Below are 19952 nucleotides of genomic sequence, written 5' to 3'. Positions count from 1 at the left end.
TGCCCGCGGCAGGATTCGAACCTGTGACCACAGTGGTCACGCGGTTCCAGACTGTAGCGCCTAGAACCGGTCGGTCACTCCGGCTGACAAAGAGTTGCATTGTGTAAAGATGTGACCCACTAATGTATTAGGTGAGCCGTGATGGCATTGAGTTAGTAGGCCTGTCTGGCGCCACTAGCTGAGGTGTAGTATCGACTATCCCATTTGCGGCCCCATTACAAATATCTATGAGGAAAAGGTGTTATCTGTAGGTTGTGTCCTTAGGTCTTCGCTTCCCTATATATATGACCGAGTAAGCGAGCACTAAATACGAGATGGGGCGAGCATACCCTAAATGGATAGGCTACTCGCAATAGTTCTAATGACCGAGCATAGAAGCCGTGACAGAATACGTAACACGTAACTTCAAACACATTACATGTGTCATTATGAGCCAGTACGGGCTTCTCATTTGTGGTGTGTGTGTCTCTGTCTGTAATCATGCAGCGCGAGGAACCTAGTGCAGTAAGACGTAAGATTAAACCAATTTTGACACATTGAAGAAACGGGAAGGTCTAGAAAGCCAAGTATGGGGTACATTCCTGCAGGTTGTAGACGAAGACAGTGCGACTACTGAGTACTATCGTGCATAAAGTGCTCCACATTATTATGTTTCCAGTCGGGAACCACTCATTTAAAGAAACACAGTTGCAAGAAACCTCACAAAGATACAGCGCCTCCAGGGATGATACCGGCAGTCATAAAAAATAGTATTACAGCAAAGTGTGTTGCAACGTGTGCTAAAGATATGAGACCTTTTAATGCTGTTTCCGGTGAAGGTTTCAGAGAACTAGACCAAGAATTAATACATCTAGGTGCACATTATGGTGAAGTTAACTTGGCAGATGTCATGCCACATCCCTCTACTATAAGCAGACATGTCAAAAAACAAGTTGCTGCAATACGAAACAGCATAATGGCTTTTGTTATTGCGGAAGATATTAATAAAACATGTGCTGAGGCAGTTGATATGTGAACAGATTCACATCATCAGGTTAGTGCACTATTTGACCCTTACAACACGTTACATTAACACAGTTGGTGTCTTGTGAACAATGTTTATTTACAACATAATTTCCGGACGTTAAGAAGACGGGAATAAATATTATGCAAGATATTGAAGAGAGGATCGTTGATTGGGACATTTCGCCGGACATGTTCCAGAGCTTTGTTTTGTCTTCGACCAGGGTGCCAATGTAACAAAGGCTTTGGAAAATCACGAAAGGATTCCTTGTGCTGCTCATTGTATAAACACAGCACTTAGTCATACATTCGAGGTAGATAACGTCTCGTTAAATAATGCGAACATCGTATCAACAATAAGTACTGCAAAACGCATTGTAAGGTACATTAAGAAAAGGGACCTCTGCTTGTCTTTGAAATCATTGTTTAAACAAGAGGTCTGCACCCGCTGGAATAGCTTAAACACTACGCTGGAATCTTTACACACTCAGTATAATGAAGTTGCTGCATTGTTGACGAAAAAGGACTCCGCTTACAGATTGCAAGGATATGATAATGAGCTTGCAGGAAAAATTGCGCATTTTCTGAGACCATTTAAAGAGGCCACAGATGAATTAAAAGGCGAAAAATAACCGACAATGAAGTCAGTTCTTCTTTGGTTTCACAAACTGCAACAAATTTGCAGTGTCAGTGACACTGACGGTCAGGTGAGTAATTACTGCAGTTAAAAGCAGTGTTTCAGTATGATACGTGATAGGTTTATAATTAACTAGCGTAACTGATGTGCACTAACAAATATGTACTTTTTAACAGGATGTACAAAGGATTAGAAATCGAGCCTCGAGTTTCGTTTGTGAGAAGATTGTGATCACTTCCAGACATAAAATTGCTACGTTTGTTTGGTCGTCTTTCCGTGATCGTAATATGCTTGAAATAAATGAAAAGCAGGAAATTCTTAGCGATGTGCGACAAATGTGTGCCACTTATGCAGGTACAACAGGCGAGCCGTGACCGGTCAAACATTGAGCGTTGCAGCACTGTAATATATACAGCTACAGATCAGTTTGCATATAAAAAAATTATTTATGAAAATATACAGTACAATCACCAACAAACTTTACATATTCACATACACCTTTACCTTTAACCCAAATGAATACAGACTCATTTACAGATATTTTCCTCCTGTTACGTGTATATATAAAGACAAAGAAGAAGGCGACATATATGCTGATTTACCAAAGTCTTTATTAGCAAGTTCGGCCATTTGGTAGGTGCGAAATGCAATAATGTCTCTGTCAACGAAACTTTCGAGTCCACCAACATTTGGTACTCCAGGACCTCCACGAACAATGGCTACAGTAAACCATCCGTTACCATGACCAAATGAATCATTAATATCTAAACTAAAATCAAGTCGGCACCCACAGAAAACAGAAGGTCCGTCCAGCAAGGCTTGGGCAGCGACAGACTTGACTGGTATACGATTCTTCTTGTCTCCGGATGTTGTAGCCAACTCAATGTTCTCGATGGTTTTGTACACTGTCTGTTTATACAGAGTCCTCCAGAAGAATCGTATACCAGTCAAGTCTGTCGCTGCCCAAGCCTTGCTGGACAGACCTTCTGTTTTCTGTGGGTGCCGACTTGATTTTAGTTTAGATATTAATGATTCATTTGGTCATGGTAAAGGATGGTTTACTGTAGCCATTGTCCGTGGAGGTTCTGGAGTACCAAATGTTGGTGGACTCGAAAGTTTCGTTGACAGAGACATTATTGCATTTCGCACCTACCATATTGCCGAACTTGCTAATAAAGACTTTGGTAAATCAGCATTATGTCACCTTCTTCTTTGTCTTTATATACTCGTAACAGGAGGAAAATATCTGTAAATGAGTCTCTATTCATTTTGGTTAAAGGTAAAGGTTTATGTGAATATGTAAAGTTTGTTTGTGATTGTACTGTATATTTTCATAAATAAATTGTTTATATGCAAACTGATCTGTAGCGTAGCTGAGAACCGGACAAGGGTACATCTAGAACCGGGGGCTCAAGGATGCAACCGCATGTTTCGCTTGATATATATCCTTTTATTAACTTTAGATCGGCTGAAGGCCACACTCAAACTCCAAGACGCAAGGCCTAAGTACGAAATTGACATAGAAGGTTTTCTGGAGGTGTCACCCAGAAATATTTTCTAAACCTTCAATCTAAACGGTATGAAGGCCTTAGGACTTTAATTTTAATGGAACTCGGCTGGAGGTCGCATATTAAGCAGTAAGAAGTGTTTCATTCCGACGGCAGAAGGCCTAATCTTAAAACAATTGAAACCAAGTCGGCTGAATGCCAGATACCAAAACATCACAACTGTGTGCCTTAAGAGCAAGACCAGAACATTAATTTAAGAGATATTAGAACTTGGCTGAAGGCCACACATCAGCACAATAACTAAACGGTTTAAGGCCTTAAAAGATTTGATGTAAAATTCGGCTGAAGGCCGCTATAAGAACAACAATCTCATGCCTTAAGGGCAAGACAAGAACACTAATTCAGGATATGTAAAACTCTGCTGAACGCCACACATCAGCCAAATAACTGAAACTCAGACAGGGAAGTTACTATACCACAGACACGGAACAGCACTCAGAATTTCCAAGGGTCGGCCTGGAATAGTATCACTAACGCCCGTTTAGGCGAGACGGGTAGCCTGACCAACAATCGGAAGGCAACTCAACCGACAGATAGCCAACCGACCAATCAACCAAATCCGTTCCACTTGACGCAAAACGACCACAAGGTTTCAATACAAAGAGACGCAGAATCAAACAAAGAAATGTAAATAGTTGAGGCTCGATAGTAGGTTAAGTGAGGACTCAGCTTTCATGTCCGAGATCGGTGGGCGACGAACTTCGTAGCACCCGCAAGCAGCGCCTCACACTCCAACCGCACGTGCATGCCGCCAGCGGCTCCGGCCCGTCTCCGAGCGACGGGGGCCTGCTGGCTGCTCCACGCCAACCGACCGACTGGTCTGGTGTTCCGTCGCAACTGCACTGCTGCTGCGTCTCCAACTCACAGACTTTCTTCTAACGGACGACTTCCAAGAGACAATGACTCAGATCCAACCACGCAGAGGTAACCGCGCCGACATCTCCACACAGGAAGGAACTGACCGAAATACACGTCACCGATGAGTCGACCGACCGAACTACCCACCAATAGTCGTTGAGAGGTGGCTACACTGAGTCACAGCGCCAGAGATTGCGCCAAAGAGTATTATTCAGCCGCCTCCACTGGCAGTTGCAGCTGACAAGTTGCGATGGGCAGTTGTAGTTCTGAGGTAGCCGTAGTTAGAGTACTAATTGTGATCATGTCGTGTGCAGTTGTTCTGTTGGGCAAGACACCAGATGTTGTTGGATTGGGGATGTTGTAATGATCAGAGTGTATTTTTCATCAATATATATGAAGGTAACGAAATTTTTTTTTATTTCAGCTGTCTTATGCCTCTTGGTCACAGGTTCAGTAAACAAAGCATCTGGCTCCTGTTCTTGTGTTTGACTGTAATTCTGGTTTCTATATGCTATTATAGTATTTCTAGTTTTTTTTTAAATTACTTCAGTGTAAATCGTGTTTAAAATATCTTGTCTTATTGAGGTAGAACCGTGCCAGATGTGTACGTTGAATCACACTTCCGCACACAGAACAGTTACACTTATGCTTACTTGTTTCGTAGCTTTTATAGTTGCTGGGGACATAATTAATTAATTGTGTTAACGGAAATTTCCTTTCATTCTTTGTTGTTATTCCGTGCACTCAGATTGCGGAGTAATACAAGTTAGGGCCAACCGGTTACGAGACTGCGTAACTGGACAAACAGCGACCAAAATTAAAATTATTTGCATTCTATTTAATTAAGCCCCCATGCATCGTTCCCGCTGTTACTGGCTGTGCGAACCTCACTGGGGCTCTGTCCCCGACGGCACTCCTTGCTGCGTCCTGACTGCTCTGCTGGTCCGTCTCGAACCAAGCTCCCAGACACACGACGACCCGGAAATACTATCGGTCGCTCCAGAGATAGTACGACAGTGCACATATCGATACGAGCTGCTGCTGCCACTCACGGGCAAGTAAGGCAGGAAGTTAGAGACGCCAGTAAACAGAATAAGAAAACTAGGCGGCAGTGCCGTAATAGAAGATGACAAACAATAAATTGCATGAACACGAGCCATGCACGGCCTCCCTTCCACGTTTTTCTTAACTAAGTACCGCGTATCATTAGGTGGTGGGTCAATGTACTATTCATATTGTTGTTGAAATAAGGATGTTTTTTAAAAAAACTGCCCAGGTAAACCGTGCAGAGCATTCAGCCCTCGTCACAGGTAGGAGCATGGAGAGATCTGCAGAGGGTCCCTGCGAATAGCCTACGATGTCGATGTCTGTGGGAGAGACGACTTGCTGCCTAAGCGGCAACGGTGTCGCAGATGGGCAGGTGGAGACTTAAACTGGTGGGATGGCCACAGGTGGAGGCACCCACTCGGTAAGCTGCGTGGGAGGCTGTCTCATGGCAACCGGACGTTGTGCTTACAAGAATATCAAACAGTTTCGTCTAAGGCATGATAACTTAAGGAGCCGCAGCTTATTTTGGATGCGCTGATTCGTGCCTGCGCTGCCGCCGATAGTATACTGAATTCTGCCAGATGATCTGAGAAAGACGACTCTGAAACGCCCTGATGAGCCCGCAGGACAGGACAGGTAGTTTAAATAGTGGCCGGTCGGGGTGGCCGAGAGGTTCTAGGCGCTACAGTCTGGAACCACGCGACCACTACGGTCGCAGGTTCGAATCCTGCCTCGGGCATGGATGTGTGTGATGTCCTTAGGCTAGTTACGTTTAAGTAGTTCTAAGTTCTAGGGGACTGATGACCTTCGAATTTAAGTCCCATAGTGCTCAGAGCCATTTGAAACACTTTTCTTTAAATTGTGGAAAGGGGCCATAATAAGCGGCTGTCAGTTACACTCGAACATACAACTTTATTTATTTGACCAGACATTACAAAAGCCAATTTTTTTTAAGAAACACAACATTAATTTTTGAAACTAAATTACCAAGTGAATGTGCCATTCAATCTAATGCCTTAAGAGCCAGACCACTTTAATTTAAAATGGGCTGGAAGCCGGTAACTTAAGACTTAAACCAAGATGAGATTTTTAAAAGGCAAAGGGCCTTATCTTAAAACAGTTCTTTTATTGGACTGAAGACTTAAACCTAACTAATCTAAGGACATCACACACATCCATGCCCGAGACAGGATTCGAACTTGCAACCGTAGCGGTCGCGCGGTTCCAGACTGTAGCGCCTAGAACCGCTCGGCCACTCCGGCCGGCTATGGAGGTAAGGAATGAAAGAGAAAGCTGTCTGGCAGAATTTGACACAGAGTGTAACTTAATCATAACTAACACCTGGTTCAAGAATCATGACAGAAGGTTGTATACATGAAAGAGGCCTGGAGATAATGGAAAGTTTCAGATAGATTATATAATGGTGAGACAGAGATTTAGGAACCAGGTTTTAAGTTGTAAGACATTTCCAGGGGCAGATGTGGTCTCTGACCAAATCTATTGCTTATGAACTAGCTTAAAACTGAAAAACTGCAAAAAGATGGGAATTTAAGGAGATGGGGCATGAATAAACTGATAGAACCAGAGGTTGTAGAGAGTTTCAGGGAGAGCACTAGGGAGCGATTGATAAGCATGCTCTGTTGCCTGTGTCTATGTGCCTTTGGTTCTGTCAGTGTGATCATGTGATGTATCTGACCCCAGGAAAGTGTCAATAAAGTTTCCCCTTCCTGGGACAATGAATTCACGGTGTTCTTATTTCAATTTCCAGGAGTGTAGTTGAAGACATAGAATCTCCTGACTTCGCTGCCCAGCGTCGCTTGCTGAAGAAGGCTTTTGAGATATAAAACTGACCATTTGATACTGACGAAATACATATGAAATCAATACTGTCCCAGGGGGAAATACTTTCGATTGGAGAAAAAACTTCCTGGAATCCCACATACACACGTACTTTGCACGACAACAGAAATATAGCTCGGAGAACTAAACGCACACAACAGTAGGTTGGCCATGCAGGAGCTTCAGAGGGTGGTGGAGGATATGAGTCTTGATGTGCCCACTTGCTGGAAAAATAGCATTTGGCAAGTAATAAGTTTTGGTGATGAGCCGAATGCCACCATCCTGGTAATAAACATGCCTCTGAGAGTCAAAGTGTCATCACACCATTCGGATGATCAATTCAACAAAGTGGAGCTCCAGTCGCCCGTAGGGATAACATATCTAATTAACAGGTACTTTTAGTACGGAATATAGATGGACATGTACCTTGATCACCTTGTGTTGGTACCCATGGCGATGAGGGGGCGCAAGGTTACTCTGGTGGCAGCTACAAACGCCAAATCCGCCTTGTGCCACAGTGGCTCTCGGAATGAGAGAGTTGGGAAAATGGAAGAAACCATCACGGTCTTACATTTCGTAATTGCCTATAGCCTAGGAAGCCCCCCCCCCCTCACCTCCACACACACACCTACACACACACACCTACACGAGCGGAGGGGATAAGAGCAACTAACATTTACATCACGCTTATGTCACCTAATATAGCGGGAAATGCAAAAAATTACATGGTGAGGGACAGGGTCACCACAAGGGACCATAATCTAATCACTATTGCACTTTGCGATAGTGAGTGCCAGTGAGACATAGGGCGGGAAGTGCTACTAAACTACTACAGAGCTGACTGGGAACGCCTGACAAGGATGTTTGACACCCTAGCATGGCCAGAAGATGATGAAGGCGTCGTCAGACACGCAAAGGAACTGGTCAGTGCACTTACTAGGGTAATGAGCGCAGCAGTACCAACCAGGGGGAGAGCTGTTGCGGCCTCTCCTTCGCTACGGGCTGATGAAGTAGGGCAGATGCATGAGTTTGTCAGAAGGACGAGGCGGTACTACCAGTGAAGTGTCGTCTAGGAAGAAAAACAGTGATGGCTACAAATATACTGGGGAGCCAAGGAGTAGTTCCAAAAAGAGCTGAGAGCTGTAAGGCTCCAAAGTTAGGAGAAGTACGTACTGAGCCAGCTGGCTATCGATCCCTGGGGCGTCCCTTACGTGATAATCAGGGAAAAACAGAGTCACCCATGGTGCTGTCACTGTCAGGGAGGGGAACCGGATGATGGGATCTTCGCAGGAAACTGCTCAGGTCCTCCTTCAGTCTGTGCCCCCTGATGACGATGAGAAGGGGGCACAGAAGGACAATGCCTAATTAGGTAGGAAGGTGAAAGACAGTATGAGAACAACGCCATTGTGTACCCGTTCTCAGAGGATGAAATGGCTGCCCACATAATATCTCTAAAGAGGGCCAAGGCCCAGGACCAGACAACAGTGCAGTTGAGGTACTGCAATACTGGCCTCCTCAACAAGTGACACCTCTGGCAAGGATGTATAATAAGTGCTTACGATTAAGGACGTTTTCCGCCATCTGTAAGTAGGCTGAAGTAGTCATTATCAAGAAAAGTCACGATTAGGACCCAAAGGAAGTTCAACCTTAAAGGCTGATTTTTCTCTTAGGCCTGCTGGGTAAACTGCTAGAGTAGTTGCTGGCTGACAGACTGACAGTGCACTGAGCGCAATGTGGGATGAGCGACGGGCAGTTTGGCTTCCGATAGCGGCGATCGACATCTGACACAATCGCCCTGGCAGCCAAGGTCTGGGGGTCATCCCCACACATGTACATATTTGGCGTCATGGTGGAGACCAGTGGCGCCTTTGACAGCTTGTGGTGGCCTTTGCTCTTCTCTTGCTTGCGGAAGGAACAGTGTCCAGGGCTACTATATGGCTTAGGAGTTATTGTATGGAAATGGAGGTCTGGCAATCGTCCCCTAGCGGGAGTGTTGGTAAAATGATTATGAAGGGGTGTCCACAGGGCTCAGTCCTAGGGCCACTCTTTTAGGACATAAATATGGAGCCTCTGCTGGACAGCTTGGAGGGCATTGCAGATGTGATAGATAGCCTTCACAAATGCCCTCCTCCTGCTGGTTTTCGGCCATAGCCGCGAAGACATCAAACCAAAAGTAAAGAAGGCAATGACTGTCTCGACAGAATGGTGCCAAAGAACCAAAGTGAGGGTAGCACCTAAGAAGTCAACATATCTCTTACTAAAGTGTTAGTTAGCAAGAAACCCAACAGTTAGAATTGATGGCTCACCAGTTCTTAAGCTGCAGGAGTCTCAACCTCTACGTGTAGTCATCGATGAGAGATCTAATTTGCGCAGCATATTGACGCGGTGCCCCAGATGTCGTTAGAGGTACTAAGCAATCTGATACCGATTTGTCACAAAAGGTTTCACCTGCCAGCTGATTTAATAAAATTATACCATAACAGAATTCTAACTCCCATAGTGGATTATAGATCAAGGGTACGGGCGCACAGGCTCACGTAGGTCATGCCTGCCATGGCCATGAGGATGGTGCAGCGTAATATGCTATTGCGTTCAGTTGAGGTCTATAGAACATCTTCTTGGGGGGGGGGGGGGAGGCACTGTTGGTATTTTGGGGATTTGTCCCTTGGATATAAAGATAAGGGAACAGGCAACACGGTACTGGGGTAAGAAAGGCAAAATTGACAAAACCGAAGAAAGTTCTGTGAGTTCACGTTGGGGACAAGTTTTCAATCAAAAGAAGGGGGGAAGACCTTTGGCAGGAATACTGGGATAGCAAGGAAACTGGACGCAGGACATACCAGCTGTTACTCAACGTTAGAGAAAGCTTGCACCTCAAAGACTTCAAGCCATGTATAGGGCCACTGCACTTCCTCGCAGGACATAGACTGCACCCAACATATCTGTCGGTTCGGGATGCAGACCACCCCCTCGTGTGACTGCGTTGCTGAGGAAGGCACTCCAGACCATGTGGTCTGGGGGTAACCCCTGTTCGATGATGTTCTTGCCAGATTAAGACAAGAGTTGACCAATCATGACACATGCCATTTGATTAGAGATCAGGATACTTTCAGAATTATTGACAGTCACGCCAGCGAGGTTTCATCAAAGGTCCAGAGAGTTTACCGAAGGGAAAACGAGTAATTAATAGCACATAGTTGAAGATTCCATACACCTACACATTCCGCCGGGCCGCGGACTTGACGATCGCTGTAACGGTCGAGATTCGCTGTGTCTTTGAAAAGGGGAAGGTATGACACCAACCCGAACATTACACCGCACACCGATCATATCTCGCAGAACAGGTTAGTATTTACGTAGGAAGTAGTTTTTTCTGCAACATCATATGTAGTAACTACAGTGAGTCACGTTCAGCGCCAGATCAGTGCTAGGGGCACGCCCTCTGGGGTTAGTTCTGTGGTCATAGTCAGACAATGTAGGTTTGTATTCTCTAGCACACCTGTAAAGCTGCAGGGAGTAAGCATGATAGGGTAGATTAGTAAAGTAGAGCTACTGATCAAGAGTAGTTGTTGCCCATAGGGTAGCTAACACTTCCTGTAGTAGTAAATATGCTGCAAAGAATTGCTCAAATGGTTCAAATCACTCTGAGCTCTATGGGACCTAACTTCTGAGGTCAACAGTCCCCTAGAACTTAGAACTACTTAAACCTAAATAATCTTAGGACATCACACACATCCGTGCCCGCGGCAGGATTCGAACCTGTGACCACAGTGGTCACGCGGTTCCAGACTGTAGCTCCTAGAACCGGTCGGCCACTCCGGCCGGCAAAGAGTTGCATTGTGTAAAGATGTGACCCACTAATGTATTAGGTGAGCCGTGATGGCATTGAGTTAGAAGGCTGTTCTGTCTGGCGCCACTAGCTGAGGTGTAGTATCGACTATCCCATTTGCGGCCTCATTACCAATATCTATGAGGAAGAGGTGGTATCTGTAGGTTGTGTCCTTAGGTCTTCGCTTGCCTATATATATGACCGAGTAAGCGAGCACTAAATACGTGATGGGGCGAGCATACCCTAACTAGATAGGCTACCCGCAGTAGTTCTAACGACCGAGCATAGAAGCCGTGACCGAATACGTAGCATGTAACTTCAAACACATTACATGTGTCATTATCAGTGTGAGACTGCAGCCAGTACGGGCTTCTCATTTGTGGTGTGTGTGTCTCTGTCTGTAATCATGCAGCGCGAGGAACCCAGTGCAGTAAGACGTAAGATTAAACCAATGTTGACACATTGAAGAAACGGGAAAGTCTAAAAAGCCAAGTATGGAGTACATTCCTGCTGGTTGTAGACGAAGACAGTGCGACTACTGAGTACTATCGTGCATAAAGTGCTCCACATTATTGTGTTTCCAGTCGGGAACCACTCATTTAAAGAAACACAGTTGCAAGAAACCTCACAAAGATACTGCTCTTTCAGGGATGATACCGGCAGTCATAAAAAATAGTATTACAGCAAAGTGTGTTGCAATGTGTGCTAAAGATATGAGACCTTTTAATGCTGTTTCCGGTGAAGGTTTCAGAGACCTAGGCCAAGAATTAATACATCTACGTGCACATTATGGTGAAGTTAACGTGGCAGATGTCATGCCACATCCCTCTACTATAAGCAGACATGTCAAAAAACAAGTTGAATGGAGGGACGAATGGAGACGTGTCGTCTTCAGCGATGAGAGTCGCTTCTGCCTTGGTGCCAATGATGGTCGTATGCGTGTTTGGCGCCGTGCAGGTGAGCGCCACAAACAGGACTGCATACGACTGAGGCACACGGGGCCAACACCCGCCATAATGGTGTGGGGAGCGATCTCCTACACTGGCCGTACACCTCTGGTGATCGTCGAGGGGACACTGAATAGTGCACGGTACATCCAAACCGTCATCGAACCCATCGTTCTACCATTCCTAGACCGGCAAGGGAACTTGCTGTTCCAACAGGACAACGCATGTCCGCATGTATCCCGTGCCACCCAACGTGCGCTAGAAGGTGTAAGTCAACTACCCTGGCCAGCAAGATCTCCGGATCTGTCCCCCATTGAGCATGTTTGGGACTGGATGAAGCGTCGTCTCACGCGGTCTGCACGTCCAGCACGAACGCTGGTCCAACTGAGGCGCCAGGTGGAAATGGCATGGCAAGCCGTTCCACAGGACTACATCCAGCATCTCTACGATCGTCTCCATCGGAGAATAGCAGCCTGCATTGCTGCGAAAAGTGGATATACACTGTACTAGTGCCGACATTGTACATGCTGTGTTGCCTGTGTCCATGTGCCTGTGGTTCTGTCAGTGTGATCATGTGATGTATCTGACCCCAGGAATGTGTCAATAAAGTTTCCCCTTCCTGGAGCAATGAATTCACGGTGTTCTTATTTCAATTTCCAGGAGTGTATTATGAAAGAAATTGAAGAGAGAATCGCTGATTGGTACATTTCGCCGGACATGTTGCACAGCTTTGTTTTGTCTCCGACCAGGGTGCCAACGTAACAAAGGCTTTGGGAAATCACGAAAGGATTCCTTGTGCTGCTCATTGTATAAACACAGCACTTAGCCATACTTTCGAGGTAGATAACTTCTCGTTAAATCATGCGAACATCGTATCACCAATAAATAGTGCAAAACGCATTGCAAGGTACGTTAAGAAAAGTGGCCTCTGCTTTTCTTTGAAATCATCGTTTAAACAAGAGGTCTGCACATGCTGAAATAGCTTAAACACTACGCTGAAATCCTTACACATTCAGTATAATGAAGTTGCTGCTTTGCTGACGGAAAAGGACTCCGCTTACAGATTGCAGGGATATGATAATGAGCTTGCAGGAAAAATTGCGCATTTTCTGAGACCATTTAAAGAGACCACAGATGAATTAAAAGGCGAAAAATAACCGACAATCAGGTCAGTTCTTCTTTGGTTTCACAAACTGCAACAAATTTGCAGTGTCAGTGACACTGACTGTCATGTTAAAAGCAGTTAAAAGCATTGTTTCAGTATGATACGTGATAGATTGATAATTAACTAGCGTAACTGATGTGCACTAACAAATATGTACTTTTTAACAGGATGTACAAAGGATTAGAAATCGTGCCTTGAGTTTCGTTTGTGAGGAGATTGTGATCACTTCCAGAGATAAAATTGCTACTTTTTTTGTCGTCTTTCCGTGATCGTAATATGCTTGAAATAAATGAAAAGCAGGAAATTCTTAGCGATGGGCGACAAATGTGTGCCACTTACGCAGGTACAACATGCGATCATTAACGTAATCGTTTTTGCATAGGTAGTGGATAGTGTATTATAGAGGAACGGGAATATTATAATTGGTATAATTTTACGTTAACGTAAAACACCTCGTTTTTACGGGACCGTTACGATGATTTGCACACCAGTTCTGTATTAATTGTCTCTTTTGTTTATTGTCATCACAACCCAGAAAGAGAGAGAGTTTCAAGGAATGGAGGAGCAACAGATCATCGGCAGCAGATGAAGTAGATCTCTACATTTTAATGCACCCCAGAGATGATGATGACACCTTAAAGTGATGGAGCAGACATGAGACTTATCTGCCAGGCCTGACTGCAGCTGCAATACGTATTTTATGTATCCCAGCAACAAGCGCACCTAGTGAGGGATGCTATAATAGACCCGGCATGTTACTAACAAATCGCCGCAGCAAATTAAATCCGCAACGCGTTAGTTATTTACTGCTGATCAACAATAACTATAATTTTGTTTCTGTTGTATACAAGTTAAAAGTATGACAAGTTAGTGTGCAAATGTATAATGTTCCTTGCCTGCTTTATTTATGAAGATGGATGTCTTCTAGATTACAGGTACAGCACTTATTTAATGTTCCCTATTAATGAAAGGAAAAATATATCTTCTGTTTGGAAATGAGACTCGTCTTCTATCCGTGACTGTGTTGAAATAACATTTTACTTTCCAAGTGCTTTATCAATTTAGCTGTGTCACGTACCCGTTCTTGGAAAAGTTACTTTTGTATTAAAAGAGACAGAGATAAATACAAAATAAATACATTGTGTGTGTGTGTGTGTGTGTGTGTGTGTGTGTGTGTGTGTGTGAGAGAGAGAGAGAGAGAGAGAGAGAGAGAGGGAGGGAGAGAGAGAGAGAGAGACGTTGGATTTGTACAGTACAGCGCAGCGAGTCGGGGCGATGTGGGATGTCAGCGGTGACCGGTCCTGCTCTGTTACCCGCGTGTCTGGAATCCGGACATGGGCCGAGTACGTGACCGAACCGAGTCGTGTGCGGCCGGAAACGAGCGGCTCGGTCCCCCCCCCCCCCTGACCTCCCCCTGCCCCCCCCCCCCTCCCCCGTCAACACGCGAGCCGTGACCGGTCAAACATTGAGCGTTGCAGCACTGTAATATATACAGCTACAGATCAGTTTGCATATAAAAAAATTATTTGTGAAAATATACAGTACAATCACCAACAAACTTTACATATTCACATACACCTTTACCTTTAACCCAAATGAATACAGACTCATTTACAGATATTTTCCTCCTGTTACGTGTATATATAAAGACAAAGAAGAAGGCGACATATATGCTGATTTACCAAAGTCTTTATTAGCAAGTTCGGCCATTTGGTAGGTGCGAAATGCAATAATGTCTCTGTCAACGAAACTTTCGAGTCCACCAACATTTGGTACTCCAGAACCTCCACGGACAATGGCTACAGTAAACCATCCGTTACCATGACCAAATGAATCATTAATATCTAAACTAAAATCAAGTCGGCACCCACAGAAAACAGAAGGTCCGTCCAGCAAGGCTTGGGCAGCGACAGACTTGACTGGTATACGATTCTTCTTGTCTCCGGATGTTGTAGCCAACTCAATGTTCTCGATGGTTTTGTACACTGTCTGTTTATACAGAGTCCTCCAGAAGAATCGTATACCAGTCAAGTCTGTCGCTGCCCAAGCCTTGCTGGAAGGACCTTCTGTTTTCTGTGGGTGCCGACTTGATTTTAGTTTAGATATTAATGATTCATTTGGTCATGGTAACGGATGGTTTACTGTAGCCATTGTCCGTGGAGGTTCTGGAGTACCAAATGTTGGTGGACTCGAAAGTTTCGTTGACAGAGACATTATTGCATTTCGCACCTACCATATTGCCGAACTTGCTAATAAAGACTTTGGTAAATCAGCATATATGTCACCTTCTTCTTTGTCTTTATATACTCGTAACAGGAGGAAAATATCTGTAAATGAGTCTCTATTCATTTTGGTTAAAGGTAAAGGTTTATGTGAATATGTAAAGTTTGTTTGTGATTGTACTGTATATTTTCATAAATAAATTGTTTATATGCAAACTGATCTGTAGCGTAGCTGAGAACCGGACAAGGGTACATCTAGAACCGGGGGCTCAAGGATGCAACCGCATGTTTCGCCTGATATATATCCTTTTATTAACTTTAGATCGGCTGAAGGCCACACTCAAACTCCAAGACGCAAGGCCTAAGTACGAAATTGACATAGAAGGTTTTCTGGAGGTGTCACCCAGAAATATTTTCTAAACCTTCAATCTAAACGGTATGAAGGCCTTAGGACTTTAATTTTAATGGAACTCGGCTGGAGGTCGCATATTAAGCAGTAAGAAGTGTTTCATTCCGACGGCAGAAGGCCTAATCTTAAAACAATTGAAACCAAGTCGGCTGAATGCCAGATACCAAAACATCACAACTGTGTGCCTTAAGAGCAAGACCAGAACATTAATTTAAGAGATATTAGAACTTGGCTGAAGGCCACACATCAGCACAATAACTAAACGGTTTAAGGCCTTAAAAGATTTGATGTAAAATTCGGCTGAAGGCCGCTATAAGAACAACAATCTCATGCCTTAAGGGCAAGACAAGAACACTAATTCAGGATATGTAAAACTCTGCTGAACGCCACACATCAGCCAAATAACTGAAACTCAGACAGGGAAGTTACTATACCACAGACACGGAAGAGCACTCAGAATTTCCAAGGGTCGGCCTGGAATAGTATCACTAACGCCCGTTTAGGCGAGACGGGTAGCCTGACCAACAATCGGAAGGCAACTCAACCGACAGACAGCCAAACGACCAATCAACCAAATCCGTTCCACTTGACGCAAAACGACCACAAGGTTTCAATACAAGGAGACGCAGAATCAAACAAAGAAATGTAAATAATTGAGGCTCGATAGTAGGTTAAGTGAGGACTCAGCTTTCATGTCCGAGATCGGTGGGCGACGGACTTCGTAGCACCCGCAAGCAGCGCCTCACACTCCAACCGCACGTGCATGCCGCCAGCGGCTCCGGCCCGTCTCCGAGAGACGGGGGCCTGCTGGCTGCTCCACGCCAACCGACCGACTGGTCTGGTGTTCCGTCGCAACTGCACTGCTGCTGCGTCTCCAACTCACAGACTTTCTTCTAACGGACGACGTCCCAGAGACACTGACTCAGACCCAACCACGCAGAGGTAACCGCGCTGACATCTCCACACAGGAAGGAACTGACCCAAATACACGTCACCGATGAGTCGACCGACCGAACTACCAACCAATAGTCGTTGAGAGGTGGCTGCACTGAGTCACAGCGCCAGAGATTGCGCCAAAGAGTATTATTCAGCCGCCTCCACTGGCAGTTGCAGCTGACAAGTTGCGATGGGCAGTTGTAGTTCTGAGGTAGCCGTAGTTAGAGTACTAATTGTGATCATGTCGTGTGCAGTTGTTCTGTTGGGCAAGACACCAGATGTTGTTGGATTGGGGATGTTGTAATGATCAGAGTGTATTTTTCGTCAATATATATGAAGGTAACGAAATTTTTTTTTATTTCAGCTGTCTTATGCCTCTTGGTCACAGGTTCAGTAAACAAAGCATCTGGCTCCTGTTCTTGTGTTTGACTGTAATTCTGGTTTCTATATGCTATTATAGTATTTCTAGTTTTTTTTTAAATTACTTCAGTGTAAATCGTGTTTAAAATATCTTGTCTTATTGAGGTAGAACCGTGCCAGATGTGTACGTTGAATCACACTTCCACACACAGAACAGTTACACTTATGCTTACTTGTTTCGTAGCTTTTATAGTTGCCGGGGACTTAATTAATTAATTGTGTTAACGGAAATTTCCTTTCATTCTTTGTTGTTATTCCGTGCAGTCAGATTGCGAAGTAATACAAGTTAGGGCCAACCGGTTACAAGACTGCGTAACTGGACAAACAGCGACTAAAATTAAAATTATTTGCATTGTATTTAATTAAGCCCCCATGCATCGTTCCCGCTGTTACTGGCTGTGCGAACCTCACTGGGGCTCCGTCCCCGACTGCACTCCTGCTGCGTCCTGACTGCCCGGCTGGTCCGTCTCGAACCAAGCTCCCAGACACACGACGACCCGGAAATACTATCGGTCGCTCCAGAGATAGTACGACAGTGCACATATCGATACGCGCTGCTGCTGCCACTCACGGGCAAGTAAGGGAGGAAGTTAGAGACGCCATTAAACAGAATAAGAAAACTAGGCGGCAGTGCCATAATAGAAGATGACAAACAATAAATTGCATGAACACGAGCCATGCACGGCCTCCCTTCCAAGTTTTTCTTAAGTAAGTACCGCGTATCATTAGGTGGTGGGTCAATGTACTATTCATATTGTTGTTGAAATAAGGATGTTTTTTAAAAAAAACTGCCCAGTAAACCGTGCAGAGCATTCAGCCCTCGTCACAGGTAGGAGCATGGAGAGATCTGCAGAGGGTCCCTGCGAATAGCCTACGGTGTCGATGTCTGTGGGAGAGACGACTTGCTGCCTAAGCGGCAACGGTGTCGCAGATGGGCAGGTGGAGACTTAAACTGGTGAGATGGCCACAGGTGGAGGCACCCACTCGGTAAGCTGCGTGGGAGGCTGTCTCATGGCAACCGGACGTTGTGCTTACAAGAAATATCAAACAGTTTCGTCTAAGGCATGATAACTTAAGGAGCCGCAGCTTATTTTGGATGCGCTGATTCGTGCCTGCGCTGCCGCCGATAGTATACTGAATTCTGCTAGATGATCTGAGAAAGACGACTCTGAAACGCCCTGATGAGCCCGCAGGACAGGACAGGTAGTTTAAATAGTGGTCGGCCGGGGTGGCCGAGAGGTTCTAGACGCTACAGCCTGGAACCACGCAACCACTACGGTTGCAGGTTCGAATCCTGCCTCTGGCATGGATGTGTGTGATGTCCTTAGGTTAGTTAGGTTTAAGTAGTTCTAAGTTCTAGGGGACTGATGACCTTCGAAATTAAGTCCAATAGTGCTCAGAGCCATTTTTCTCACTTTTCTTTAAATTGTGGAAAGGGGCCAAAATAAGCGGCTGTCAGTTACACTCGAACATACAACTTTATTTATTTGACCAGACATTACAAAAGCCAAAATTGTTTTAAGAAACACAGCATTCATTTTTGGAACTTAATTACCAGATGAATGTGCCATACAATCTAATGCCTTAAGGGCAAGACCACTTTAATTTAAAATGGGCTGGAAGCCAATAACTTAAGACTTAAACCAAGATGAGATTTTTAAAAGGCAAAGGGCCTTATCTTAAAACAGTTCTTTTATTGGACTGAAGACTTAAATCTAAGGACATCACACACATCCATGCCCGAGACAGGATTCGAACTTGCAACCGTAGCGGTCGCGCGGTTCCAGACTGTAGCGCCTAGAACCGCTCGGCCACTCCGGCCGGCTATGTAGGTAAGGAATGAAAGAGAAAGCTGTCTGGCAGAATTTGACACAGAGTGTAACTTAATCATAACTAACACCTGGTTCAAGAATCATGACAGAAGGTTGTATACATGAAAGAGGCCTGGAGATACTGGAAAGTTTCAGATAGATTATATAATGGTGAGACAGAGATTTAGGAACCAGGTTTTAAGTTGTAAGACATTTCCAGGGGCAGATGTGGTCTCTGACCACAATCTATTGCTTATGAACTGTAGCTTAAAACTGAAAAACTGCAAAAAGATGGGAATTTAAGGAGATGGGGCATGAATAAACTGATAGAACCAGAGGTTGTAGAGAGTTTCAGGGAGAGCATTAGGGAGCGATTGATAAGCATGGGGGAAAGAAATACAGTAAAAGAAGAATAGGCAGCTTTGAGAGATTAAATAGTGAAGGCAGTAGAAGATCAAGTAGGGAAAAACACGAGGGCTAGTAGAAATCCTTGGGTAACAGAAGATATATTGAATTTAATGGATGAAACGAGAAATAATAAAATGCAATAAATGAAGTAGACGAAAAAGAAAACAAACGTCTCAAAAATGAGATCGGCAAGAAGTGCAATATGGCTAAGCAGGGACGGCTAGAGGACAAATGTAAGAATGTAGACGCATATATCATTAGAGGCAAGATGGATACTGCCTACAAGAAAATTAAAGAGACCGTTGGAGAAAAGAGAACCATTTGTATGAATATCAAGAGCTCAGTTGGGGAAAGCAGAAAGATGGAACGAGTATATAGAGAGTCTATACAAGGGCTATGTACTTGATGACAATATTATAGAAATGGTAGAAAATGTAGATGAAGCTGAAATGGGAGATATGATACTGCGTGAAGGCTTCGGGAATAGACAACACTCCATTAGAACTATTGACAGCCCTGGGAGAGCCAGGTCTAAGAAAACTCTATTGAGCAAGATGTATGAGATAGACGAAATACCCTCAGACTTCAAGAAGAATATATCACCGAACGAGATGGCTCAGTGGTTAATACACTGGACTCGCATTCGGGAGGACGACGGTTCAATCCCGCGTCTAGTCATCCTGATTTAGGTTTTCCATCATTTCCCTAAATCGCTCCAGGCAAATGCCGGGATGGTTCCTTTGAAAGGGCACGGCCGACTTCCTTCCCTAATCTGATGAGACCGATGACCTCGCTGTTTCGTCTCTTCCCCCAAACAACACAACCCCAACCCAAGAATATATCAGTTCCAATCC

Source organism: Schistocerca gregaria, chromosome 9 (assembly GCF_023897955.1).
Source record: "Schistocerca gregaria isolate iqSchGreg1 chromosome 9, iqSchGreg1.2, whole genome shotgun sequence".
Taxonomy (NCBI): Eukaryota; Metazoa; Arthropoda; class Insecta; order Orthoptera; family Acrididae; genus Schistocerca; species Schistocerca gregaria.
Note: the sequence above shows the minus strand (reverse complement) of the source record.